This window comes from Anas acuta, chromosome 18, assembly GCF_963932015.1.
Source record: "Anas acuta chromosome 18, bAnaAcu1.1, whole genome shotgun sequence".
Lineage (NCBI taxonomy): Eukaryota > Metazoa > Chordata > Aves > Anseriformes > Anatidae > Anas > Anas acuta.
The window spans coordinates 12,834,095-12,858,557 of record NC_088996.1 but is presented as its reverse complement, the minus strand read 5'-3'; the positions used below and the strand labels follow the sequence as shown (position 1 = coordinate 12,858,557).

At 61.0% G+C, this 24,463-nt stretch overlaps 1 protein-coding gene across 15 annotated transcripts in view; it reads right to left on the bottom strand.

The window, feature by feature from the left end:
• Positions 1-24,463, bottom strand: part of RBFOX3 (RNA binding fox-1 homolog 3) — a 165,026-nt gene that overhangs the window by 65,817 nt on the left and 74,746 nt on the right. For 14 of the 15 annotated variants that reach the window (XM_068654683.1, XM_068654687.1, XM_068654684.1 and 11 more), the window contains exon 2: positions 24,175-24,292. The gene's annotated coding sequence lies outside the window, so the exon portion shown is untranslated. Of the gene's footprint in view, positions 1-16,261; positions 16,502-24,174; positions 24,293-24,463 lie in introns of all 15 variants that reach the window. The other variant, XM_068654698.1, reaches the window with a different exon arrangement.

Sequence of the window (24,463 nt, the reverse complement as noted above, 5' to 3'; positions counted from 1 at the left end):
GCTGGAAAACCCACAGAGCACCACTGAAATTGGGCAGGGGGAAGGGGGATAACTTGGCAGCTGCTCACATTTAGTTTGCACCTTCTTTGCCAGTGTGGAAGGAAACAAACGACCTGTGAAGGGAATGGAGCGCAGTGATTCATTACCCCTGATGTGTGATGATGGCTTAATTATTTTTCTAACTGGGGAGAGACGCTTTCTGACAGCAGGTGCAAATTAATTCTCCACTGTTTTAAGGAGTGATCGGCCCAGGACAAGCAGAAAACTGGAAAACCTAATTAAATCGGGAGCTGGGTGGAATAAATGGAGCGGGGAGTTTGTTTGCATGGTGCTGATGGATATTAACGATTGCCGGTGAAGGCACCAGGGCTCCCAGCAGGAACGCGGAGCTGTCTTAGTGGCTTCGTGAGCCCCGCCAGCTTTGACAGCTTTGGGCAGGAGGTGTCACGGTCGTCACAGCCAGCGCTGCTCCTGCGTGCAGACAGGGAAAAGCAGGGCTCTCCCTGCAGAGATGCTCACCGTGTGCGCTGGACAGGACGGTGCCAGCGCACCGGCACCGGGGACCCCGCGTCCTTTGGGGCTGTGCCCTGCAGGGCAGCAGGACAGGGGGAGATCTGCCCCATTTCTCTGCAATCAGATTAATCAGCTTGTGAGGAACCAGGGCCTGGGCTCCAGATCTGCACCGCAGGGCTCCTGGAAGCCGGGCAGCACAGCCCTGCGCACCCAGCAGCAGCGCGCTTCGCCTCCACACCACGGCGCCTGCTCGCGCTGCAAGAGAGCCGAAAAATAACCAACACCTGAAGGGTTTTGCCACGGGGGGGAGCAGCCCGAGACTGACTGGGAGTATCATTAGCTCGGTAATCAGGCAGGAAAGAGTTTATGTTGAGGAGTTGCCATAGGAACAGCATTAGGCTTGCCCGCTGCTGCCCCCGGCTCTGCGCTGCCCGGGGGCGGCTGGGGTCCGGCACACGCTGCTGCCTCCTCTGCCTCAGCCCCGGTGGTTTCTGTCCCTTGGCAGTCACCAGCAAAGAGCTCTGGCAGGCTGACATGAGCAGGATGCCCTCTCCTCTCCTGTCGTTATCCCACTCCTGGGAAGGAGAGAACCTGGAGAGCTGGAGCAGGATTTGGGGGGGGGACCATCATCCGTGCCTGACCCTGCACGCTGCACACTCCTGCACCTACCCCTCCAGCTCCATTTCACACATGTCCATGTCCAGCTGGGCCCCAGGCCCCTACCTGCAGCCCCAGGGTATGCCCTTGTCACCAGTGGGATGGGTCCTGAGCACCGCAGGGCTCCAAGCCCACCCCACGGGGATGCAGCAGCCCGGGACCACCGCTGCCCGTCCCCTCCATGGGGCTGCCGCAATCCCGGGCTGCCCATGCCCATGGCTTGGTGTTTGCAGAGGTGCTCAAAGAGAGCAGGGCCAGTCTGCAGTGAAAACACTGCTCCCAGTGCCTGTCTCTGTGGCAACTGGGAGAGGGGACTGGTTACCAGCAGGGCTGAGCCCCCCATGGTGCCAAAAATGGGGGGGGATCAGCTGCATCCTGCCTGTGGGCACTGCCCAGCCAGCACCACTCCCGCTCCTCCAGCAGTGCTGGGAGAGAGCACCCTAATTGCTTTTTGTTTTTCTGTTTCTCCCATCATTAAATCCCTTCTTCATCCCTAATAGTTCGGGATTATATGAAGGTTAATATGTTTCAGGTTCCACACAAGTACAGCTAATTAACAAACAGTCCCCTCAATTCCCTTTAATGCCTACACATGTAATGCGATCGCTGCAATTACCTGCTTCCCAAAGCCATTACAAACCACAGAAAATTAGCCAGAACAGGTGATAAAACCCTTCTTTTACTGGTGCATAAAAGGAGTGATCTCAGGGCAGCAGCTCCACGCTGCCCAGCTGTGCATGGGGAAGGGTCAGCACCATCCCCAAGGGGCCAGGCTGTCCCCGAGCTGCCACGGAGGCACCACAAGCTCCAGGTCCTGCTGGGGGGCTTGGGATAGAAGCCACCCCATAGAAGCCAGCCCTGCCTTCCACCTGCAGAGATAATCTGTCCCTAAGCAAACCCCACCCAGATGTTCAGGGCACCCCCAGACGAGCGAGCAGAGCTCTGCTCCCAGTGGACACCTTCCCTGCTCACACGGGGTGAAGCAGAACTGGGACCAGTCCCCGCCTGGGGTCCTTGGGGCTGCCACATCCATCAGCACCTTGCAGCATCCCCAGGGACAGGCGTCAGAAGCCCCTGGGGAAGGGTTAGAGCTACTCAACATCACCCCACAGGGGATGGGGGGACACCTAAGGAAGCAGAGCGCCCTTCCCCATGGGCATCCTGCACACTGCAGGCTGGGGGGGCAGTGCCCAGGCCCCCTCCACCAGCACCGCCTGCGGTCACACCGCTCCCTGCCTGCTCCGGGAAGCCTCCGAGGGAGAGCCCCAGTGCCAAGGAATGCGATGAGCTCCCAGCAAATGGCTCCAGTGGTCTATTAGCCCTCGTTAAAAACCTGTACCTAGCAGGCGAGTTTCAATTTCCAGCTACTGGATCCTGCTCTGCTTGTGCCTGCCAGATTAAAGAGCTCTCTAATAATCAGCATCTCTGCTGCATTATTTATGCCGCGGCAGTGGTACACACCCCCCCCCCCCCCCCCCTCCAGGGCTCGTGGCCCAGGAGCAGCATCAGCCACTGGTCCCAGCTGGGCACGGGGTGGCCCCATCACAGCCCCCCCCATGCAGGGCACCATCCTGGCCCTCAGCCACACCACAGCCAACGGAGCTGTGCCCCAGCCTGGGGACACGTGGGGATGCTCCGGGCCAGGGCACGGTGCTGAGCAGAATGGGGAGAGGGGGGGCTGCGTGGCACAGACCTGGCACCTGGGGGTCCCGCTTGCTGCACCCCATCCCAGGAGCGCTGAGTGCCCTCCCCACAGCTCCATCCAGTGCCCCTCGTCTCCTCGGCATCCTCCCCGAGTGCCCAGAGCACCCTCCAGCGTTGGGCCTCCTCTGCAAGAGCTCCTTATAAATGTAAATTGGGAACAGCCTCGCAGCACAGGAGGAAAATCACTGTAAACAAAATCTCCGTTGCTGTGGAAACCATTAAAAATAGATTCCCCACGCTCCCCCTTTTGTGCTGGGTATTATACAGCTGGTCTCCTTCATTCCACATTATTATTACTTTTTAATTATGAATAATTTCCTCCCTTCTATAGGAAGATAGAGTAAAAAACAGAACTTTCCGAACGAGGGGCCTTTAGGATATATTTCAATATGCAAATGGCAGCAAACATGCATTCTGTAGTGTTTACGCCACGGGGTAGAAATCTCTGTTTTAACCCTTCCCACTCCACAGCCCCCATTTGCCCCCCCCCTTGGCCAGGGAGGCCGGGTGGCTGTGACCCCCCGTGAGCTGCCCCACGATGTGCAGGAGCAGCAGTGCAGCCACGCTTCGTCCTGGCAAACCGAAACAGAACGGGCCACAGCGCTCCTGCTGCAGCCCTTGGACACCTCAGGGCAGGGGCTCCTTGGGGCAGGGACCGGGTTTGCCCCCCCTATGAAGGGCGAGCACAGCAGCCAGGCAGGGGGGGCACGCTGCCCTGCTGAGAAGGGGCGCACCCGGTCCCACCTCACCAACAGGGAGGTCCCCTCTGCCCCAGGACCTGGGCTCTGAACAGAGACTTAAAATAATTGGGAGAAACGCAGGACCAGAAACGTGGTCCCGGTCCAGACTCTGACTCAGGAGCTATTTGTGGCCCTCGTTATCGGGGAGGATGCTCCTCCACCAGGGATGCGGGCAGCACGGTGCCGGGTACCGGCGGAGCTCTGGCAGCAGCTCCTGGGCCGGGCAGAAGGCTCCCGAGCAGGCTGGCCCCAGCCCACTGCCATCGGGTCACCGGCTCTGCACAAACCCCACGGTGCCACGCAGGAGCAGATGGACGGCACGGGGGATCCATCTCGGCACACGCTGAGCTGATGTCCTGCCCGCTCTCCTGCTGCTCGTGCTTCCCCCTGCTCTGTGGGGGGGTGGCAGCCCTCCAGAGCCACGGGGCCAGGCCCCCCCAACCTGCCCTGGGGATGCCAAAAAGCACCGAGCATGGGGGTGGGCTGTGGGACGGACAGCTGTCTGTGTGTCCATGGGGACCCAGCACAAGTAACAGCCACCAGAGATTTGCGCAGGATGCCCCAAACTGTTTTCACACCCCCCCCCCAGAAGGCAGCTGGGTCTGTCAGTGCAGGGACACAGCCCCCCGAGACTTCAGGCAAGTTCCCAGTATCCTCGTACAACGCTCACAAACGAGGCAGAGACCTGCCCCTGCAGGAGAGGACGAGGATTTGGTGTGGATCCCATGACAAAACTGATGAGCCTCCATGTGCTGTCCTGCAAAAAGCCAACACCACACCGAGACCCACGACAGGAGACCCACGAAAGGAGACCCACGAAAGGAGACCCACGAAAGGAGTCACCTGCACGGGGCGATGCCACCACCAGCCGCAGCTCCACGTCCCCTGGGGCAGCACAGACCCAGCAAGCGGCCAGGGTACAACCCAAAACCTCCCCAGGAGCCCACCCTGTGCCGGAGCTGTTTTCCAGGGGCTCCAAGAGCCAACCCCCCCCGCCAGCCCGCAGCACTGCTCTTCCTTCCTACCTGACTTCTGAGGGAGATCTCAGCAGCTGCCTCCCTCCAGGAATCCCCAGAGAACGCACGATTCCTCCTCTGTGGCTACAAGCTCTGGGCAGGCCCATTTTCAAGCGCTCCAGTGCTCCACCTGCCCCACCATCACCCAAATTTTAACCTAGCCCCAGGTACCAGCACCGAGCGTTAGCACTGCCCGATGACGGCCGCGCTCCCATCCCCTGCTCGTTTGGGCTGCGCTGCCTCTGCCAGGCAGATACCCAGGTTTGATCCGAGGATGTCAAGTGATGTAGAATCCCCCACAGGCTTAAGCTGCTCCGGTGGTTAATTACCTTCCCTGATAAAAATACGTACCTCGTTTCTAGTCAAAATTTGTCTGGCTGGGAGCTTTCAGCGCCTGGATCTTGTTCCGTGTCCCCTGCTAAATCAGCCAGCTCTGCACTCGCAGAAATCTCTTGATCACAGCCTAGAAGTGCCTCCGTCTCCGAGCCACCTCCTAAACTTCTCCTGGAGGAGAAGTTCAGCACACGTGTCTCACATCTCACAGCAATGCACATTTTCCAGACCAGGAACCATTTTCGTAGCCCTTCTCCGCACAGTCCCCATTTCAGCAGTGTTCTCCCATCCAGGACGCAAGGGTGATGCCAGCTCCCCGACCACACCGAGCAGAGGCAGGGCAGCCCCTCGCCACGCCAGCACCCCCCCCACACCCCCCTGCTCACCCTGCCAGCTCCACACAGCACGGTAATGGAGCAATCAGCAGGCTTCAGCCTTGGTAATGCACAAACTGACTCCAGCATCCTGCCTCCGGGTGCTGGAGGAGAAAACCCCAGCGAGGAGCCACTGCTCAGCCCCAGGCGCTGCTCCCACCAGCACAGCTTCGGGATAGGAAGAGCACAGAGCCAAGGGCACAGGTGAGGCGGTCGCCACCCCAGCACCATTTCCTCCCCTCCCAGCACATCCCAGTTACAGGTTTGCCATTGCCACCACAGCGGGGTGGAAGCAGCCACTCAGAAAGCAATGCAAGGAGGACAAACAGAAGCTGAAAATGCCTTAAAGAGTCAGGAGCTCGCCCTGGGAGGCTCAGCACACCCTGCTGGAGATGCTCATCAAGGAAAACCACCCAATGGTACCGTCCAGCCCCGGGACCAGGAGAAACCAAACCCGGCAGGCTGCAGGGGATACTCACGGGTTGCCCAGCTCCGGTCAGCAAATCCCCTCCGGCCAGTCCTCGGCCAGGACACGGCGGCGCACACAGACCCCAGGGACCCTCCACGGCTCCGGGGCCGAACCAAGGCCACAGCAGCTCCCTGCTGGCACGGGGCGCCGGGGAGCATCCAGGGGACACAACTTTCTGCACACTCAGTCACACGAGGTCCTGCTCCAGCCACAACTGCATCCTTATTTAATTCCCAGCAATTACGCTCACATTCTGCTAGACAAATAGATTTTACAAGCCCTCAGTTAAATGTGGATAATTACGGCTGCCTGCACCAGGGGACAGCCCTGCCCGGGCTCAGGAGGAAGAATCACATCCCGATTCCACTAATGCTGTAAATTAGCAAGGAGCGTCCCAATGGCAGCAGAGTAATTACCAGCGATTTCCCCCCCCCCCCCCTTCCTGTGGGCTGCTGCTCTCGCTCACTCCCCCCCAGCCTGCATCTTCCTCCCTCTCAGTGTGTGTGTGTGTTTTCAGGCATATGCTGCTGTTAATGGGGCTTCTGTCACTTCAGCTGCTGGCAGAGATTATTTTATCTTGGGAACCTCTTCCCATGTCAGCGCGCAGACTTCCAGCTCTAAATCATCAGCGAGGGAACGCGCAGGTGTAGGGGAACAACGGGGGAAAGCTGCAACTTCTGGTGGCACCAGGAGCACAGGCTGCAGGCAGGATGAGCCCCCAGCAGCCCCCCAGGGCACGCACCCCAGGGCTGTGCTGGGGCAGCAGCCCCTGGTCCCAGCCAGGGGGACAGAGGGGACACCAGGGAGGGGGCTCAGCCCCCAGACAGGGATGAAGGAGGACGCCTGCTCCCCGAGCAGCACAGGGAGCAGTGCAGGAGGAGCCACCAGGGCCAGGTCCTGCCTCGCCAGGTCACCCAGCAGCAAACACAAACCACACGCTCAGTCTGCAGGACACCAAACCTGGGCACTGCTTAACAGGCAGGTAAACCAGGACACAAGGCAGGGAAAAAAACCCACCCCAAAACACTGAGAGATTAAAACAAGCACAAAATTCCCACCCCGGTGACCCCACCAACCTTTTCCATTGCTTCCCAGCACTGCTGCACCTCCAGAGGATGAGCTGAGCCCCCGAGCAGACCTCCCACAGGCAGCAAAACCCCAGCCCTGCCCTGGGCAGACCCTTTATGGCAGCAGTGCCAGCCCCCTCCCCAAGCCCTCGCTGCCACAACCGCCCGCAGGTGTGCGCAGTGAAGGAGAAAACCCTCTGGGGACGAGGGAAGCTGTGGTTTGGGGGGGCTGCCAGCATCCACAGCACCGAGCCCCCGGAGCGATACCCACTGCCCGGTGGGGCTGGGGCTGCTCCGTGCTCCCCACCCGCAGCAGAATAAGGAGAAATCAAAGAAACAGAGCGGAATCACCGCAGTTTTCAAGGCAGTCTGTCAGGGTGAAGCCCTGCGACCCACCCTCATCAGGCGCCGTGTCCCCGCGATGTCTCCGCCAGCAGAGGCAGGGCCACCTCTCGCCTCTCCCCCGCTATGTCCAGGGTCAGCGGCACCCGGGCACCTCTTGTCCCCCCCCCCAGCCCCACCAGCCGTGATATAAGATGCCACGTGCTGCATGCAGCCGTGCACTGATGTGTTCCCAGAGGACAGGAGGAGCAGGCGGCCGTGGCGAGCTCCCAGCCCGGGGGGCTCACGGAGCAGGCTCGGTGTCTCCCCTTGCCCCAGCCTGCCCGAGCTGCTCCGTGCTGGGCACTTGCAGAAACAATTCAGAGCCTGCAAGCAAGTCTCAGCCTGGGGGCACCTGGGGGAATGGAGAGCTCTTCATTAAAATAATGACTTTCATGTCCATGGGGAGAGGACAGCAGTGGAGCTCCCCTTGGTGAGTGCCAGCTGCTGAGCCCCTTCCCGGGGGGCACCTGGCGGCACAGAAATCAGGCTCACACCACGTCCATCACCACAGCCTGCACAAAGCCTCTGCCACAGCCCCTGTGACAAAGCTGGGAACGTCTCAGACTCTGGGCACCAAGAGCCGTGTGGTGGGGATACCATCAGCAGGCTCGTGCCCCCCCGGTGCCCCCGGGCAGCAGTGCTGGGGGCTCTGCGCTGCCGGTGCCCCCTGCACCCCGAGCCTTCTGCTGGCAGCAAAGGGGAGGCGGGATGGGATGCACGGCAGCTCCTAGCATAAGGAGGCTCCTGCCAGGGAGAGCTCATGTGCTTTACCACTGCTGAGAAGCTTCTGTGTTCCTGAAATACCATCTTCCCCTGGGCGACTTCACATGCAAGTCTTGGGACTTGCCAGAGCATTAAACTGACATGTAGGTCAGAGGAAGGAATAGCTCAACGCCTCCAGGAAAAAGGGTTTTCCTTTCATATCCCACTGCCTCCTCTGCAGCCTGATACCCAGCCCTGGAACCGGCACTTAACACGGGTGACCATTTCAAGCCCAGCGTCAAGCAGAGTGTGGGGGTGGAAATGGGATTAAAAAAATTTCTGGGACCTGGTCTAGAGATAAGCCACCGTTTCTGGAGGCTCTTCATGGTCCCCAGAGCAGTACATCTGCAGCAAAAAAGCACTTGCTGAGTTTAAAGTACCAGGGGAGCCTGGCTGGACACGGATCAGAAGCGTCCCACTGGTGCTCAATGGTACGGCACCGGTGTGTGTCTGGCCACCGTCAGGCTGCCCCCAGCTCGACACCACCCCCACAGCCAAAACTGGCCCCATGGGGTGCAGTGGGACCCTTCCTGGTGGTGGGACCCTTCCCAGCAGTGGGACCCTTCCTGCTGTGAGCACCAGCAGGGGTTTGGATGGGGCCAAGCGCCTCCACTGATCGTTTCATGGCCCAAAGCCTGCGTGCGCTGCGCCTGAGCAGCACAGGGTGCCAAAACACACCTGGGGGCTGGGAAACTTGGAATTTTCCCAGGTCAGGGTCACACCCCGGCACTGCCCTGCTGGTATCCTAACGCCACGGCATGCTTCCTGCAGTAGAAATGGGGACGGCGAGGCAGAAGTTTGCCTGATGAAGTGTCCCCATGGCTGCGCAGCGGGAGCCGGGCATGATAGATCATAGGAATAAAACCAAGAGAAGGGTGACACAAGCAATCGGCAGAGCCCGGCTGTAAATCTCGGTTCTGATGGGCTGGAGATGAGCTGGCTGGGTTACAGGAGGGGGAGAGCAGCGAGGGAAGAGCTGATAACAAGCACCGCGAGCAGAGCCTCATCCTGCGTCCCGGCTGATGCAGAGGCCTTGCTGTCAGGGAGACAAAGTGGAAGCGCTCAAGTGCATCATTGATTTTTAATAAAAGCAGGTAACACTCTGGAAACCCAGCACTTAGCCCCACTTTCTCTTCCCTGCTTGCCCAGCCTCCCCCCAGCCGGGTCTCGGCATCCTCCCTGTGCCCACCCCTCAGGGGGGCAATGCCAGGGGGGGGCAGTGCCAGGGGGGCGCAGGGCTCGTCTCCATCACCTCCCCGCAGCCACTGCTGCTGCATGGGGCTGAGCCCCACACGAGGTTAAGCAGTGGCTCTGGGACCGGCAGCGGGGACGTGAGGGATGGGACGGATGAGATGGGGTGCACCCAGGGGCGAGGAGCAGCGGTGACACCGGTTGGCCCCCCGTGCCCGCAGGGAAGCTCGGCATCCAGCGGCGTGCGCACCGCTCCCCCGGCGTGTCACCATGATTGAGTGCAGGATGCAGGCACCGTAATGGTTTCATCAACTTAGCTACTTTTTATGAGAAATTTGTTCCAATACCTTCACTTTCCCAGGCTGCTGTCACTTTAACGGATGCCAGGCCAGGAAGAAAAATAATCCTGGTAGGGAAACTTTGAACCGGGGCGAGCGGCTTCCCGGGGAGGAGGGCAGGAGGTGGGAGAGAGCTGATTTGTGCGGGAGCTCACAACAACTCAGAACTGCCCCAGCCTGAACCTGCCAGTGTCAGGAGATGCTCTCTGCCCTCCTCTTCCTCCCTGGTGAGGAATGCCCATGTGCAGCCGTGCCGCAGCACTCAGGAGACACGTGGCTTCGGACAACCCAGCTCCATCCATCCTCCTGTACCAGTCCTCCGCCCCAGCAAGGGCTGTGCCCCCTCCCCACCCAGCACAACGGCACAACCCCCGGCCCTATTTCTGTCCCTGACGCCTCTCACCCCCTCTTCCAGCCCCGGGCTCCCCCCACACAGCTCTGCCGAAGCGCTCCGTCCCACTTGGCAAAGCACCTGACCTCCGCTCCCCGCTCCCACGCGCTGCTCGAGTGCTCAATTATGCCCCAGAGCACCCTGTCACTGACTCTTTCCACCCACAACTTTGCCAATTAACTCCAGCGCTCGCCTGCTGCCTCCCTGCGCCAGGGAACAGCCGCCTGCAGCCCGCGCCAGCCGGGGCTCTCCAGGCACGCACACGGGGAGATCGGAGCCTGTCCTTTGCAGCAACACACCACATTTTGGGTCAGACGCAGCCATGGGGTGTCCCCACAGCCGCACCTGGTGCTCTGCCACAAGCGGTGCCCGGGGTGCTGGTGCACCAGCAGCCCCCCCCCTGGCTGAAGGATGGCCGAGCAGCGCCGCAGCCGTGGTGCACGCCGCAGCCTGGGGACGGCCCAGCCTGCCCAAGAGCTTCCCCTTCCCGCACTGAGAGAGGCTTTTACTGAGATAAAGAGAGTGCAAATGGTGACTAAGCAGCCTGCAGGCTACCCCACTAATTAGCCACAGCTCAGCTTTGCCGCTTGCACTGCGAAATCACACGAGGGGCTGAGATGAGCCTCACGAGGGCAGGTACTGCGCCCCCCTGCACGCCCCTGCCCTGTGCAGCACCAAAGCAAGGGCAGGATGAGCGAACACAGGCTCCATCCGGGGGCATTTGCTCAGCCCCACGTCCCTGCAGAATGCAGACCCCGGGGCAGGCGCAGACCCCAGGCAGGCAGAGATGTGACCCAGGGGCCGTGCAGGATGCGCATGGTGCCAGGTCAGTGCTCACCTCACTGGGCTGACGCCTTCCTCCATGAATGGGTTGCCCCCGTCCTTCCCCCCCAAATCCCCACTTCAAACCACCCCACTCGCTGCCTCTCCCCACATTTCCCCGTCCCTGCTTCCTTCCAGCCTCTCCTCCTCCTCCTTTCCACACCACGGAGCTGCTCTCACCCATCACCGGGGTGCTCCTGCTGCCAGCTCCTGCCGCATCCACCTGCCCGCTGCTGCCTTTCTGCTGAGGCCACGCCAGCCCAGGGACCCCCGAGACCCTTGGCACCAGCACTAACAGCCCACAAATTGCTGCTGTGCTGGCAGGCATGGAGCAGCCAGGGCCGGGCATGATGCCTCGCACAGCCCCGCGCTGCTCCTGGCTGAGCAGAGCTGCTGCGAGGCTGCTCTCCTGCATCTCTTCACTGTGGCATTTAGAGTTGTTTGTTTTGTTTTTTTTTTCCCTTCCCTTTGGGGAATGAAAAACTGAGAAGCTTCATCCGTCTAACAGCGAGGGCCAGAGATCATCTCCCCAGCAGGCCAAGCCAAACGTTTGGCACTCGCAACCAGCCGGCAGCCTCGTGCGCGGCGCCGCCGGCTGCAGCCCCGCAAGGACGGGCAGGATCCGGCCCCGCCGCCCCAGCTGGGCTCCCCCCAGCCTCCCTCCGCTGCAAGCTGCCAACGACTGCAGGTTGGCTCTGCAATAGTTGTCTCTTCTGGTGCACATCCACATCTGCCTGCGGAGCAAGCAGCCCAGCAGCACGTCTCCTGGAAGGACGGGAGCCACATCTGCCCACCAAAACAGCCACGGAGGTGAGCGCAAACATGAGAACGAGGGCAGCCAAGTAATCGGAGCCAGGCAGAACAAAGACACAGATGTGGCGGAAGGGTAAAAGCCATAAATTAGCGTGCCCCCACGTCCTGCTGCCAGATTCACCCTGCCACTGCTCAGCAAGGTCGGGCACAACCACGCTGCCTGTTAACTGAGTGTTTCTGCAGCTCCCTGAGGCTTTCCTGCTCCCTCCAGGCAGGGGTAGCAGCACTGTGTGCTCTGAGCACAGACCGAGCATTGGCTCCCCGAACCAAGACTCTGTGCACGGGGTTTTTGCCATTTCTGGGGCAAAAAAAAAAAGGCAGAGGCAGCGGGGCAGGCAGGGGAGGCACCTGGGGCAGCTTCCTCGGGCACGGCGAGGCACCGGGAGCTGATGTGGGGATTCCCGAGGCTGCGAGTGCCAGACCTGCCCCAGTGCTGCCTGCTCCTGCGAGGAGCTGCTGCTTTGATATGAGTCATTGCTGGAAGACGAATTCTATTTAAAGGACGTTATTCGTAGAAAATTGAGTTTTAATAACAGGGCATCAAACGAGGAGAAAATACCAAACTTCCAAGCGGAGCTAAGTTTCCTTATGTTAATTTATACAGCACATTCGCTGCTCGGAGGAATGAAAGTCACTCGGAGAGCTCCTCTCCCTGACAAAAAGGCGCAGGAAGCCCCCGGCTCCTCTCTGCTCCTGGCACCCGTGGGAGCATCCCCGGCCCCAGCAGCTGCTCCAGTGGCCCCTGCGGCCACGGCCACGGCCAGGCGAGGAGCCAGCTCTGGGTGCGCGCCCCCCGTGCCGGCACCGTGCTCCCCGGAGCCTTCAGGCTGAGTTTAGCCTGCTGGTGGGAGGGCGGTTGGAGACAGCGCTGAGCTTGCTTTAAAAATAGATCAAACCCTCTGCTACGGAGCCATTTTATTAGAGCAGCACAAGCTGTTTGGCTGGTGACACCTCTGCGAACACTCGGGGAAGTTTTCCTTTATGAATTTGAGAAGCAACCGAGGGGAAGAACGACGAGGCAGCAAAACAGCCCTGATTGCCAAAGGAGAAGAAGGGAGAGGAACACCAACCAGCACACCCAGTTTAAAGGGGAGAGAAGCGGCCCCAGGCTTCCCTGTGCTGCAGCAGAGCAGTGGCCAAGCCTCACCTGCTCGGTCTGGCTGCATCCGGGCTTTTTGGGGACTTCCCAACCCCCTGGTGCGCTGTGGCAGCCGCTGCTCAAGGACACTGCCGCGTCCCAAACCTGACACGAGCACGTGCAACTGGAGCACGTCAAATCCCCCGGCTCTGACCTCGCACCGGGCTCCTCGGGGCCTCGCCTGCTCCTGCTCACCGTGCACCAGCCCTGCCAGGCAGATGCAGCAGGAAAAGCGCCTCGAGATCACAGCTGACAGAGCTTGCCAGCCTGGCCCCGAGACAATTCATCACCTGATTTATTTCCCTGCCCTCAGCCTCTTCTCCTCCCCTCCCAGCACGCAGCTCTGCCTCCGAGGGGGGGAAATTACTGGGCCAGGTTCCAGCTCTGCCAGAATTTAAAAAGTAATCAGTAACGGGGGTCACCTTTCCCTGGGTGAGGCTCCCGCTGCCATGAATACTGGATGCGGATGCAGAAGGAAGCGTGCTGGCTGCAGCCTGGCGCAGTGCTCGGGAGGGTGATCGGAGGCTCCTGGTGCCCCACGGGGCACGGCCAGGAGAGTGACCAGCCCGTGGGGACAATCCCAGCCCATGGGGACAGCAGCCTGGCCACGGGGACAGCCGTGGGCTGCATGGGCAGGGAGCTCCAGGAGCAGATCCTGGGCCCTGGGGCACGGTGGATGCTGGAAGATGGGTGGTGGGGAGGCTCCAGTGGGGGAGCACACCCCAGCTGCCCGGGGCTGTGTCCATACAGCTGTCCTGTAAAGCACCAGGTGCCACCGTGCCCTCAGGGCAGACCGATCCTGCCACCAGACCAGGGCCCGGAGCCTCCCCAAAGGCAACCGAGGGGTCCCCAGGGTCTGGTGAGGCTGAAGGCTTCAGCTCCTCCAGCAGAGGCTGTCCCCAGCTGGGCGTTTTGGGCAGAAAGCCCACGATGTGGACCTGGAGGATGCTCAGCCTGACCGAGCCGGAGCAGCCCAGCGAGTGCCAGACCCCGGGGGACACGAGCAGAGCACTGGGGGTGGGCGCCGTGCCCCCCACCCCAGCCTGGCCCCTCGCATGGTGTGGGAGCCCCCTGCCCGGCCACCTCGGGGGCTCCGGGACCCCCATGGGGGCAGCTCCAGCTCCTGGCAGAGCCCGTGCCGGGGGGCTGCGGGCACAGCAGAGGGGCTGGGGCTGGGGCTGGGCCATGCAGGATGTATTTCAACACAGCTCCGCGGCACACAGCACCCAGCAGAGGCTCCCAGTATTCCCCTTTTGTGCATGCTACAATTGACTCATGTTTTTAAAAGGAAAATTGTGGGGGGGGAGGGAAAAAAAAAAAATACAGAAATGCCTCCGAATCAAACCTCAGAGAAAGCGTGGGAGCTCTCCGGAGAGGAGGAAAGCACTTTCTATATAATTCACCTTTTGTCATTTAATCACCACCCCTCTTGCTGCCAGCAGCCGCTGCACGGCTGGGTAATGGCCTGAGCTGGGAAATCCACCTCGCAGCGCCTGGGGAGCGCGGCGGTGCCTGGGAAGGTCTCCCTCCCCAAACTCCGAGCTGCAGCCGAAAACTTCCATCCCCTGGCCCAGTTTGCCAAGGAGACAAGATTATTTCCTCTCCTCTGAAGCAGCTTACAAAGCAGCTGGCAAAACGCCAGAGTCTTTTTAGAGAAATGTTAATGATGCCCAGGGAAGAGCTAATCATGTGTCATGGAAACAACTTTGTGCCAGTCAAAGTGCGACAAGACCAAGCCCGGTGACACGGTGGCCGCAGAGCGGGGCCGGGACCGGGCTCCTCTCCATGGCGCAGGTCAGCCACCGATGTCCTGCCATAGCCCCCGTGACCCCACAGACACTCGGTGATGCTGGCACGGCCCCCCCTGAGCCCACCGGTGTGAGAGCGACCAGCGCTGCTGTGCACCCACATGGGAACCTCGGCATCGCCAGTGCCGGGGGCACCGGGGGCGCAGCCGAGCGCTGCCCTCCGTGGGCAAAATGCAAGGGAAAAAAAATCAGATTTCCATTTTCCTTAGGGCAAAGGGTGACACGTTTCATCGCAGCTGGCAGCAGCGGAGCTACAGGGAGGTGAAAGGACCCAACCTCTCCGTGCAGCCACAGCAGCGTGGGGTCCCTCCCAACACCCTGCGGCTCAGGAAGCGGCGCTGGGTGGGCAGGGTGCTGCCCAGGGCTTGTTGGACCAGGCATGTGCCCTGTGGCCTTAAAAACTGACCAGTCCTTTAGGAAGCCACAGGCTCCTTTGCTTGGTCTCACTGCTGGCATCTTGCATTCAGCACCCGCACGAGTTGTTAGCAGGATGCCTCTGAGCCCGGACGAGTGACCAGGGGCCAGCCCCTCCACCCTGCTCTGTGCTGCCTGCCCCTGCAACTCCATCGGCGCTTGGAGAGGAACCAGAAATGGCACGGTAACATTTTGCAGAGCGCATCTCTGAGACCTCCAGCATTTTGCATCCATTTGTCTTTTCGTCTCTCCCCTGATGGGTAGCATGACTTCCAGCAGGAATCCTTTCAGACCCTTGCAGTAGTTTGCAACTTACAATAAAGGGCATCGTCTACACGTTGCTGGCAGCCTGACATTTCCAGGGATGATGTGGGGCTTCCACACAGTCCTCCTGCCACACCAAGGGCCTGGCACGAGCCCAGTACGGGAGAAATGGAAGCAGAAAACAACCTTGGCTCAAACGGCCATGTGTTGCTTCAAATAACACAATAGTAAACCAAAATATATCTGTAAGGGCGAGCTCCAGGAGTAAAGACAAGAGGACCTTAGAGGCCACCGTCTCCAGCTGTAAGGACAGCAGAGTTTTATTTAATGCAAGAGGAGTAAATAAAGTCCTCAGCAAGAGGAAGAAAGCTCGTGGAGAACAGACCCAGAACTAAGCGGATAAATAACCAAGCCAACAGGATCTGAGCCACAGGGGGAGAGCCTGCGAGGGACGGGGGGGAGGAAATATCAGCAGAGAAAACCTTGTGTGTCAGAAGGCACAGGGACAGGGAAAGAATTACCAAGGAGGCTGAACGAGACGCTGCAGCGAAATGGTGAAAGGTTCATTAGGTATGTAAATAAAAAGATAATACAGGAAAAAGTGAGGCTGCTACACAGCATGGATGAGTAGAGATAAAACCAGCCTAGGTGTTGCCTGAAAACTGATTGAACAATTAGCTGCAGCTTTCAGAAGGGATGGTGATTAACACGCTTTCATCTGCAGGCTGCTTTACAGCAGGAAGGCACAGAAATTAAAACCACAGCCTCCAAAGCAGGAGCAAAACTCAAAAGTGTCCGAGGAGTTTAAAGGAGAGGAAGGAGGACACCTCCAGCCCAGCAGCAGGGAGACCTGGCCCAGCTCCCAGCCCCGCCACGGCTTCCCAGCAGGCAGACGGGTGGCGATGGGCGATGGAACTGGGGGCAGCGGTGGGTGGGCAAGGGGAAGGGGGCGCGGGGAAGGGAAGGAGCACACAGACCTCGGAGACCTCAACAACACGCAGAGCAGAAGCTGGAGGAACGACAAGGGGGAAATAAAGGAAAAGCAGATTGAGCGTCGCCTTACCAAAGGCAGGAGATGCCAGGGCAAGCTGGTGCCTTCCTTCAGGCAAGGGACCGCCAGCGGCCGGGCCGTGGGGCCCGCGGGGACAGCGGTGACACCGAGCGCCCGGCTGGGGGTGGCCGGAGGCGAGTCCAGAGCAGGAGGAGGGGGCTCAGCCCGGGGCACCGCGAGGACCGCAGCGACTGGAGAGCACAAAGTTCAAAACGCTGTACATACGGACTACGCGAGAATTTCTGCTCTAACCTGGAAAAACACACAGAGAAACATCTAGGTACATTACTCAGTTCCAAGCTGACTATGAGTCACCATCCCTGCATCTGTGAAAAAAAGCAAGTGTGTTTCTGGGTTGCTTGGGAAAGATATTGCCAGGAGAAGGCAGGCAGCGCTCACACCACTGCGCGGTGCCCTGCTGGGGCACGAGCCACGCCACGGGGAGACCACAAAGATGGGGACAGATGGATGGGGAGTGGGGACAGGGACAGGAGCAGCCCCCGGGGAGCAGCCAGGCGGCACCGTGCTGCTGTGCTGTGTTGGGCACCGGTGGGCACGGGGTTGCAGGAGCTCGACCACCGTGCTGGCACGAGTCCCGAGGGGTGCAGGGGGCTGCAGGAACGCACAGGTGGGGAAGCAGAAGGTCCCTGGGCAGGGGGAGGGGGCACTGGGACAGGCACCAACCCTGCTGGGAGCACTGGGACCGTCCCCAGCTTGGTGGGATGGTGGCTGGGGCAGCAGGGGCCAGGCTGACGCTCCGCTCCTCTTCCCTGAAGATGGCTTTGAAGTGATCTAAAATGGTGCTCAGGCATTTCAGTGCTTCTGCTGCTGGAGATGACATGCGGTGGCCCCCAGGGGAGCAGCTCGGCCCTTTCCCTCCCACAGCCGTGACCTGCCATGCCCGTGCTACAGCTGCAGGGCTGCTGCTTTCCCCCAGGTGAGGTCTGCTGGGCCTCCTGTCACCGTCCCTGTCTCTTGAGACCGCTGGATGTTTTGGAGAGAGGCCAAAAAAACCCCAGGGCTGAGCACAACCAGCAGCAGGAGCAGCGCCGAGGTGCGAGCCAGGCACCCCTCACCTGCCGGGGGCACGGGACCCCTCCGCTTGTCCCTGCTCTGCACAAGGTCCCAAGCCTGAGGAGCCCTCCCAGAGAGCAGCAGCACCAGGGGAGCTCCTCCCGGCCTCCAGCAACGCCGCAGCAGAGCCCCTCGAAATCCCTGGGCCACGCTCCCCTGCTCCATGTCCTGTCCAGATTGCTTCCCTAACTCAGTGCAGAAATCCAGGCTGCTAATCAGATGGAAAGTCTCCATCCCATAATAAACAGAATGAACTATTTATAAACCTGAAAACGTCTTTATTATTATTATTATTTTCCCCCAGAAAAAAAAAAAAAATAAGAATCTCGTACAATACTGTTAAATACACCCCACCAAGGACTCGCAGGTCTGCAGCGCTGGTACCGCTTCCCCAGGCAGTGCCCAGTGGAACAGATGGCAGTGTGGGCGTTAGGTACCAGCCTCCTGGCAATCTGAACATCTGTTACCGTTAGAAAATGCTAATTGCCATCAATCAGGACAGCACCTACCCACATTTACATGCAAGCACAAAAAAATTACGTCTAAATTTCTCTGAGTACAACACTTGCTGCATGTTAAGTAACCGGAGCTGCTCAGATGCTGCACCCGGGCTGGCACCGGCGGCTGCGGGCGATGGCCACTGCCGAGCGCCCGTCCCCACCCCAGCAGCACCCAAGGGCGAGGGCAGGGGTCCCTCTGGGGGCTCCAGCACCTCTCCCACCATCAGGGCTTGTTGGCCCTGTGCGGGAGTGCGAGACCTTCGGGCAGGGGGCAGCACACGACAGGCTCCGTGCTCAGCACCCCGGTGCCCAAGGCGAGCAGAGCCCCCGGCAGCTTCAGCCCCGCAGCCCAGGCTCCGCTCCGCAGCTCGGTGAGATTGCTGCACGCCTCCTGCCAGTCCTCTCCAGCTCCCCTCTGCATTTTCCCATTGCTCCGGGTCTGAAGCTGCCTACGCAGAGCTGCCAGCCCCACGCAGCCCCCAGGGGCAGGGGGCTCGCATCTCTCCGCACGTAACCCCGCGGTGAACCATCCGGGTCCACCTGAGACTTGCTTCAGCCCCGCTGCTCCTCGTGGTCCGTGCTACAGGAACATGAGCTACTCTGCATCCCCAGAGAGCTCGGGAACAGACAAGAATAAAAATAGCTCCGCTGCAGTTTATCAGATTTCGTTCCAGGCGTGGAGATGCCCACACTGTCACAACGCCGCAGGCAGGCTCCTCCCGGCAGCCCCGGGAAGCGCTGCCCAGCTCCCGCGCGTGGCCGCCTGCAGGCTCCCAAAGAGCCCCCGGGGCTGGACCGGGGGCACCGGAGCTCGGAGCCACCCGCAGGCACCGGGCACTGATGGAAGGAGGCAACCCCAGGGCCCGAGAAGCAGAGGCACGAATCTGGATCACAAACTGGGAACAAAGTTGGAACAGAAGCAGGAGAACAAGCGAGTGGAGCGGGGCGATCCCCGCGCCACAGCCCCCTGAGGATGTGCTGAATTTTCTCCTAGAATTAGAGCTCCTGATCTCAACTGCAGGACACGTTGTACTGCACAAAGCACCGGCCATGGCTAAGCCACGGGCTTCCCTGAACCAAATCCCGCTGCTGCAGAGGCCCCTCTTTGGGCTTTTGGAGCAAGCACGGGCTTTGCCCTAAGAAGAGAGGTGAGAGGGAGGGGGGAGATCCCGCTGCTGAGGCGAAGGAAACGGGGACGGGGGCTGTGGGAGCTGTCAGGGCACATCACACCGGCCCCACCAGACGCAGCACCGAGCTCCTCGCATGGCCGAGGGCACAGGATCGCGGGGCACGTTTGCTTTGCTTACAGCCACGACGCCGTGCTGGGCCTTGGCTCCATCCCTGGCTCACCCCACATCCCTCCCCAGCGCTGGCTTCCTGACAAGCTCCCAGTGGCGCGAGCAGGTTGCAACACCGCTGCTCGCTTCCCGTGGCTCCGACCATTACTCAGCATCCGAGGGAACCACTCCGAGCTCCAAGGTCACTCAAAAACACCATCTGTCCAAGCACCGCTCGCCTCACCCCAGAGACAGCGGGAGAGGAATTATTCCAACAACCAAAGGCCACCTCCCTCCCCTTCTCTCCAGCTCCGTGCCCTCCCCTCATGGTGCTCGCCCGGCCCCAGCTGCAGCGAGGCGGGGGGCACAGCACCCCCAGCCCAGGACCCCTGCCCCCCTCAAGGCTCCAGCCAGGACCCTGGGCAGGCAGCACCTGCCTGGAGCAGCCTCCCTGGGCTCGTAGCCACCAGCACGGAGGGAAGCAGAGAGGCAGCACCCAGAGCCTCCAGGATTGCAGACGGGAAAACCTCCCTGCGCTCCCGGCCATGGGGCAGGGGGCCTGGCACACAGGAGCAGCGGGAGGCCACTGCTATAAATATGAACGCTCCAGGCAGGCAAACACTGGCGAGGTTGCCAAGATAAAATATATTTACCCAAGCCAACAATCTGGCTGCGGATCGCTGGCCAGGCAGCAGGCGAGCCCAACAAGTGGCACAGGGACCGGTGCCCACCGGCACTGCGCAGCCCCTGCCCCAGCGCAGCAGCAGCCGGGCTTGCGGGCGGCCACCGAGGCTCTGCCCTGGCCCCCCTCCAAGCAGTCCCAGCACTGGAGGGGTGCAACCTGCCTTGTGCAGCGGGCACCAAGCACGTGGGCACGACAGCCCCCGGGATGTGGCTGCTCCAGCCCCCCTCCCTCCAGCACCGTGCCAGGGACTATTTCTGGGGAGCTGAAGTCACTTGCACTCAGGCTCTGAAGTCACATTCGTCTCTGCTTGTGCTACTTCTCCTGTACTTCCAAGTGTCACAACAAGGGAGCTATCTTTATCGAGGCAGTTGTCCCCCACACGCGGTGTCCCAGATGCACTTTGGTGGCTGCTCGCAGCCGCGTGCGTTTCCAGCCCTGCTTTCTCCGCCAGCGCCGGCACCGCGCGGCACGGGGCTGCCAGCACCGGCTGGGCGCCGCGCGGAGGGACTGACTCACACCGAGCCCAGCCAATAAATAAATATTTGACTTGAGTTCATTTGCAAACTCAATAACGGGGAGCCTTTCCAGCATGCTTAGCAGGTGCTCAGAGGCACATCCCAACCCGCACGGCTCTCCCGGCGTGCCACCGCCGCACCCCGCGGCCCCGGTGCCGATACCCCAGCGGCACGGGCAGCAGGAGCAGTAAGGTCAGCCCGGAGCCCCCCGCATCCCCTCCCCAGCTCACAGGAGCCAGGTGCAGCCTGGCCAGGGGGTGCTGGTGGCTGGGGTGGGCATCGCCCCCTGCTCCTCAGCAGCCCCCAGAGCCCAGGGCAGCGCCGGGCGCAGCTCGCCGTCCCGCAGCGAGCCCTGCTGCGCCGAGATTGTTTCCATATGGGAGCAGCCAGCGGAGCTGCCAGCTCCCGGCTCCAGCGCTTGCTGCTACATCTGGAAACTCTTCTCACCCTTAATTGTTCTTAATGCTTTAACACGCGGAGTGACTAATAAGACACTAATTGGGCGGCGTTAGCAGCGAGAGACGGTGTGGGGAGCGTGGCTGGCAGTGCCCTCTGTGCTGCTGGTTGTCTCCCAGACACTTAGCTGCCATTGTGCTGCAGATATCAGAAATCACAGCGAAACCGAGTGCTTTTTTTCCTTCTTGGCCTTTCCCGAGGCAGCGAGCAAAGCTGTCTCCCACAGGCACGCAGAGCCGAGATGCACAGACAGGAGCTCGCCGTCCCACAGCCTCCCATGGGCAAAGAGAGGCCACACGGCCGTGCCCCTGGGGGGGACATCCCCCCGGCACTCCTCATCCCCACAGCTCCTCAGGGGTGCCGGCTTCCCTGGCACCGAGCCCTGGGCTTCCAGAGGCCTCAACCCAGCAGCCTGTTGCTGCTGGGGAGCTGGGGGCGAGGACGTTTGTTGCAGCAGGGTGCCTCGAGGCCAGGGGGGCTTTTGCTGCGGGGCCACAAGGCTGGCAGGGCTGTGACCCCTTGAGCCTGCGCAGCCCCGATGCCGGAGCCATCAGAGGCTGGGCCCTGGGGATGTCGGGCTCTGTGCCAGCACTGCCGGACCCATCTCAACCCCAGCAGCCCTCACCCAAGCACTGGGATCCCCTGAGCCCCAGGGAGCCGTGGGTGCCAGCCCCACAGCTCCGGCCCTGCCCGGCCCTGGGCGCATGCTGTGCTCGCCGGAGCTGCTCTGCAGCGGGAAATAGCACAAATCTTGTTACACACTGGCTAAGCCTCCCTGGGCATGTTTTCTATAAATCTCCTGGAATTTATTATATGATAACTAGCCTGGAAAAGCCAAATTAAATCCACAGCCAAGAAACTGACTTCCAAGTGTGACCTAATTTCCTCGCTCGGAGGGGAGGAGGAGAGGGGAGTCCCGGTGACAGGCGCTCCTGGGCTGACCTCCCCCTGCAGCCACGCACCCCTGGCCTCCTCCTCCTCCTCCTCCTCCTCCTCGCCGCAGCCTCACCGGTGACTTTGGGGATGGAGCTGCGCAGCCTTTCATGTCTAAGCGGATCTAGCACTCCCACTCGCTGGAACAAAAGCGCCTCGAGGGCTCCCCTTTCAGATGTTTCTCCATTGCTCATCTTCAAGCCTTCCTTTAAGGAGCGCTTTCCTCCCGGGGAGGGCTCTCTTGGATTTCAGGATGACAGCGAGCGTCTCTGCAGGGCTCCTTGATCCGCCGTGCTGCCCCACGGTCAGCACGAGCCTCGTGCGAGGTAGCAGCACCCCTGTGTGATGCTCACGGCCGGCAACCCAAAGCCATTATGTGGCAACAACAAGGAAGATGCTGGCAGCGAAGGGAGGCTCAAGGGAAGCGTAAATGCAGCGGGGAGGAAGGCTGGCTGGGAACAGGCTCAGTGCCCCAGCACAGGCGAGCCCACGTCTGTCCCAGGGTGCCCGGTCCCTGCAGCCAGGCTGGAGCCGTGATCCCATGGCACTGACATTTCCCCCCCAGGGTGACCGCCCCACCTGCTGCACGTGCTCCCACTTGGGGTTTGGCTTCACTTCGCTAAGCCAGAGGTGATGCTAAGCCAGGCTTTGCCTCTGTTGGATTGCTGGCTGGAAAAGGGAACCCATTTTTGCTGTGAAGACACATCCGTGGGTACCCTAGGACAAGCACTGAGCGTCTTTACCGAGGCTGGGGATGCCGCACAGCTCCCCAGTGACAGCAGATGGCGGGGACATCGCTGGTGCCACAGCCCTGAGAGCAGCGATGCGTGAATCACCCCAGGTTGCTCGACACCAGGCAAACAATCCCTGGAACAAAACCAGCCATTGGGGTTTGGCTTGCGGCTGATTGCGAATCCCCTGTGGACAAGCAGCACGGCCCCCAGCCCCCTGCCCAGCACACCACAGCACCCTGCAGGACACCGGGTGCTCCAGGCACAGCCGACGCAGCGTGCCGGCTCCCGCGCACCACGGCGCAGTGGGGCAGCCCCCACGGCACCTGGGGGCACACAGCCCCGTGCCTTCATCAGGAGCAAGCCCGAGCCCGTGCGCCCCTGACCCGGCCACCTCCACCCCGCAGGGCACGGCGGTGGCCGGGGGCTCGCCCCGTGCAGGAGCGACGTGGGCAGCGCGGGGCCGTGCGCTCCGGCAGCCCTGGGCGCGGGCTGTTGTTCTGGAACGGCGTGCGCTGCCAGAGCTGCATGTGGGAAGCTTGCATAATAGCGCCAGCCCACACTACGCCTGCTCCTACCCAGCATGATCAGACCCTCGCTTTCATGAGCAATAACATCCACCCAAAGTTTTCTAAAAGACAAAAAAAAAAAAAAAAAAAAGCTTCAAGGTGATACGCGCAGAGCTCGGCTTCCTCTGCTCTGCCTTCAAGCTGATTAATGCGGCTGGGGAAATACAGCTGCACAGCCTCTTCAGAGAGGGAAGGCTCCTCTTTAATCCTTCTCTCAGGACAACCTCTGCCCCCAGCGGAGGGACGAAGATTCTCAAACCTCGCTCCTTGGCGGTGTCAGAGCCCGCACGTGGGATGGATGGAGGAGCACAGGAGCCGCGCTCAGGGAGCAGAGCCCGAGGCAGGGCTCGGCCGGAGGGGTGCTGGGGCTGCAGTGTCTCCCCCAGCACCCCCGCTGGGGTGCACGCAGCCAAAAGGCACCGTGCTGTGTCCCATGCAATGCCCTGTCCCCAGGCAATGCCCCATCCCCAAGCAATGTCCTGTCCCTGTCCCCGCCATCGGGCCAAAAGCGTGGCCGTGGCAGCGCTGCCACAACCCCCCCCCCCCCGAGGCACCGTGCCCCCAGGGCTCAGGGCACTGGGAAGAAACTGGGACAGTGGCGTGGCTGGAGGGGGTCACGCTGCCTGTACCTTGCTTTTTAACCACTCGTTAAGACCCTGTGCAAGCTCCCAGCACGGGCTGATGTCAGCAGGAGGTGGCTTTTATTTTGTGTCCCTTGAACTGATGGGGCCAGGTTCACACTAAACCAGTGGAAACCAGGCAGATGGCTGCGGGGGGCTGGCAGCATGATCCCTGCTGGGCACCGCGTCCTGAGCACGGCCAGGCTGTGGCGGAGCCGAGCAGGGGAGCACCAGGGTCCTGAGCACTCCAGGAGCTCTATGCCTGGAGGGAATCGCCAGGAGATTGCCCAGGGTGGGCAGCAGGGAGCTGGACACCCCTCCTGCCCTCCTCCTTACACCTCCTCCCTGCGATGCTCCCGTTCTCCAGGTCGTTTCACAGGAGCTTGGACCTCGGGCACGTGCGTGAAGGCAGGGGGCACATGATCTTTACCTGGCACTGGTGCCAAGCACTCGGTGGATTTATGGACGAGCTGAGACACCAGGCACGGGCTTTGGGAAGCAGGAGCCTGGCCTCAAGCAGCCCCCACGCTCCCCCAGCCCGGGCTGCTGGGTGGCACAGACGTACCTGGGCGGCGAGAGGAGGTGCCTCGTGCTGCGGGGCGCAGGCGAGAGCTCACGCTGGCGTTTGCCTCTCCGAGCTGTCGGGAAGAGCCGTCGGGGTCTCACAGCAGAGGCTTCTCAGCCTGAAAGACAGAGGGAGAGTCTCCAGTCCTGTCCCCACGCAAGCATCACTACCAGTAAGGGAGGGGGACGCGGCACAGCTCGCTGCTGCTGAGCCGCAGAGCGCGCAGGGACTCACGCCCAACCTGTCCCGCTCCCACAGCACAATTTTCTCATGGAGCTTTGGAGCTTGC